The following is a 3879-nucleotide window of genomic DNA, read 5'->3' as shown; positions in this document are numbered from 1 at the left end:
TAGCAGAGCGTGGTTTCGATCCACGGACCTCTGGGTTATGGGCCCAGCACGCTTCCACTGCGCCACTCTGCTTGTCGAGTGCAGCCCTGCAAAGGGTGCATAATAGCGAGGGTAGTTTCAACTAGCTGCCCGCTACTCATTTTATCGAAAAAAGTTAAATTTTTTTTAGCAGTTGCAACATTTGATGCAATAACGACATCTACAATTAAGGTTTTGAAAGCAAATTATTTTTTGTTCTCATTTTTTCAATAGGTCTCTATGAGCGTTTCACTATAATCCATTCTTAGGAGAGGTTCATGCAACAAGCAGAGTGGCGCAGTGGAAGCGTGCTGGGCCCATAACCCAGAGGTCCGTGGATCGAAACCACGCTCTGCTAGATGTTTTTTTTTTTTTTTATTAAATAGATGTTTGCAGGAAAACTCGATTCACTATTAAAAAAGAAACAATCCATCATTAAAAAATTTTTTTTGTTATTTTATTTCTTTAATTCTGAGTCTTACAATATTATCGACGTTCTCGATTCTTATAATTTATAATATTATAATTCCACAGAAATTATTTATAATGTCAAGTATTGTTTTATGTTATAATATTCTTATTATTATATTTATTAAACTGAGAATTCACATTGTAGTTTCACACGTGTGCTTCACTGATCATTTAATCACAATGATATTTTACTCTAAAATCTCACTCATACTTCTGACTTCTGGTTTATACGGGCACGTTAATGGTAAATTTATGTACAGATCTCAGGATTAAAGATCAGTTAGATCACTTTTGTGACATGTACAGGAGCATTTTCTAATATTAGAGAAACACGTGTACACAAATCGGCGACAATGTTGAGACTAACCTTGCAGAATCACGCATGCGGATTTACGCGCTCGATTCCGCGACTTTGAAGTCGTTCTGGTGGCAAGGCGATTGAAGATATCATGCTTCTTTATCGGCGACATTTGAAATGAATCAAGGGCGGTTTAGCGGGTACTTGAGTCTCTCATCCCACATCCCACGATGTTAAATTAGACTTTCACTTATTAATATACCGGCACATTGTTACCACCTTGAAAACAAATCAAAAAGAAATCGATAAACTATGCGCCGTTTTCAACGCTCCGATGAAATATGTCAACAATATTCTGACAGCCGAATTATATTGTATGCTATGTATAAGAATTTTCAAAAATACTTGTAACCCAAACATCGCGAATGATGACTGAAAGATGTTTAAAGGAACGTCTGAAGGACACGTTGGAAAGAATGGAATTCTTTCCCGACGTTTACTTTGCGAAGTGCGCCGTTCCTGTCATACCTTATTTGCGCTTGTTTTTATTTCGTCCAGTGGGATGAGTATTTTAAACTGCAGATTCCAAAGAGCTTTCAGCTTCATCTTTTTTCCTAATTCTAGAAGCTGTTTTATTCATCCTTCTGTTTTACTAAAAGTCAAACGCACGAAATTTATATTTAACATAATATTATTCCTACATTTTATATAACATAAACATTTTATATTAATTTTTATGTTGATTGTAAAAACTCAGGGACTAAGTCAACATGATTCATGAATAAATGCATGTTGAAAGAAACTCACAGATGTTTTGTCGCTACTAACTGTTTTATCTTTTATCGAACTGTTATCTAGGAATCTGCCATTGTATCAGGTGCACTGTAAAAATCGAGTACTTTTTCTCGATCACAGATACACAGATACAATTTAATACAAGAATGTCGTTTATTTTTAATATTAAGAACATTATAATACTTTACATGTGAAATGCTCTTCGCAAATTTAGTTTTGGGGATAAAAATAAACAGCAAAATATATATATATATTTTTTTTTGCTGTTTATTTTTATTCCCAAAACTAAATGTTAATGTTAATAAGCCCGCGAGTAGCCTTTTTGGCAATACAATGTCCTCGACCACACATTCCGGATGTATCGTAAGTCGCCGTTACTAAACCGCGAAACACGTGCGGGTGTAGCTTTCAGCAAACGACCGGAGTAAATAGCGGATGATTGTCGGTACAGAACATATACATTGCAGTGCACATCAAAAGTCTACTTTCTACATTGTTACATGACTACTTTGTTACAGATTCTTTAAGAAATTTAAGGTCGCTTATTTTGATTTTATTTTAAGGTATTAATATATTTTATATAAAAAATTAAGTTATAAAAAAAACAGCATCTGGTTGAATTTTCTCTACACGTAGCGACCTTAAATTTCTTAAGGAGTCATGTAACAATGTAGAAAGTGGACTTTTGATGTGCACTGCAATGTGTATGTTCTGTACCGACAATCATCCGCTATTTGCTCCGGTCGTTTGCTGAAAGCTACACCCGCGCACGTGTTTCGCGGTTAGTAACGGCGACTTACGATACATCCGGAATGTGTGGTCGAGGACATTGTATTGCTAAGAAGGCTACTCACGGGCTTATTAACATTCCACGGGGCCGACATATCGGCAATTTTGTCGTTACATTATCTTTCCGGCACGTTTATCGTGCGATCAAATTTTATCAGTTGACGTCTTCTTGCGTGATTTTCGGTAATTTTACGGAAGAGATTGAAAAAACAAGATTATATACGAAAATACATCCAAAATTGCAGCAATAAATTTAACAAATATTTTATAACGTATCGTTCTATATTCCTATATTTAGCGCTAAATGTCAAATTCAATTCTTATATAGTCCGAATAGGCGCGTGATCTTTAAATGTAAGAGAGTAATGATGTTTAGAATCTCAGATAATCATATTTAGACGTGACGTATGAATTAGTACCTTTATAAGATCTTTATCTGATCTGTTGTTCCATGTATGCTTATCAATGCGTAAAGTGCAAAATGCGGTCTCTATATCGGTAAGATAGCAGCAGAGGTTGACGTAAGAGTTGAAAATCGAGTGCGCGGAGCCGCGGAGAGATTATCTCACGAGAAGGCAGTACGGACTAAAACTAATTTCCTGTCGCGGTATCGTGACGTGTCGCCAACTTGTGGCGAGACCGTTATGTAAACATTTCCCGGAGTTACATAAGAACGTAAAGTTACATATTTTTTCAAACTCACCCGCATAACTTTGATCGATACAGTCAGACACTACGACATTTGGACTTAACCAAGCAGATAGATGCGTGCCATAATCGTCCGGATGATTACGTAAAGGTGGCAAGTAAAACGTTTTTCGCACGTGATATTTACCTTACGATCGTTTGGAACTGCGCGCAAGAAAGCGGAATTGAGTTTTAGTCGCGTGATACGGTTATCGTCGTTATCGAACATTCGATTTGATTTATTCATTAAATTTATCGTTATAACGACTATTACAGCACTTCTTAAAGGTGCGAAATGAGTAATTAATAATTAATTAACGTCTAACTTCCTACTTTGCTGCTTAATTTATTATCTCGGACGATAACTTGATATTAAATTTAGTAAATGATAATAAACTATAGCGTTAACTAGTCACTTCTTGTGAGAATTAATATGCAACAAAAGAGACGAATAAACAAACATTCGAGGTTGAGCGTGGTAACCGAAGACGCACCGCAGCCTCCGGGTTCTCTTGCGCCAAGGTTGCTTGCAGCAACCAACGCTGTCCGATCGCGATGATTTATTTTTCACAGTCCATCGATCGGAATTCATTTCATACGCGGAAGAACGGATCCTGATTACGATATCGGACCGTTATAGATACATTTTAATAGTGGTTAGCATATGTGGTTCCAACAGTGAAAAATATTTCTCGTGGATGTGGATGGATTCTACGACAGCTTATATTACGGATACTTACCGGTTACTTATGCATTCCAATCATTCGCAAGACAAAGGACATTATGCACGTATATGCTCAATTGTAATAAAAAATATGATA

At 36.4% G+C, this 3879-nt stretch overlaps 2 non-coding genes across 2 annotated transcripts; one reads left to right on the top strand and one right to left on the bottom strand.

The window, feature by feature from the left end:
- On the bottom strand, positions 1-72 carry Trnam-cau. Its single transcript has one exon. It is a non-coding gene; the product is annotated as a tRNA-Met (tRNA).
- Positions 73-304: 232 nt separating this feature from the next.
- On the top strand, positions 305-376 carry Trnam-cau. The gene has a single exon. It is a non-coding gene; the product is annotated as a tRNA-Met (tRNA).
- The last annotated feature ends 3503 nt before the right edge of the window (positions 377-3879 follow it).

The sequence above is a fragment of the Temnothorax curvispinosus genome, unplaced genomic scaffold (genome assembly GCF_003070985.1).
Source record: "Temnothorax curvispinosus isolate PA1 unplaced genomic scaffold, ASM307098v1 QBEX01013717.1, whole genome shotgun sequence".
In the NCBI taxonomy this organism is placed as follows: Eukaryota; Metazoa; Arthropoda; class Insecta; order Hymenoptera; family Formicidae; genus Temnothorax; species Temnothorax curvispinosus.
Note: the sequence above shows the minus strand (reverse complement) of the source record. Positions and strands in the feature narration are given on the sequence as shown.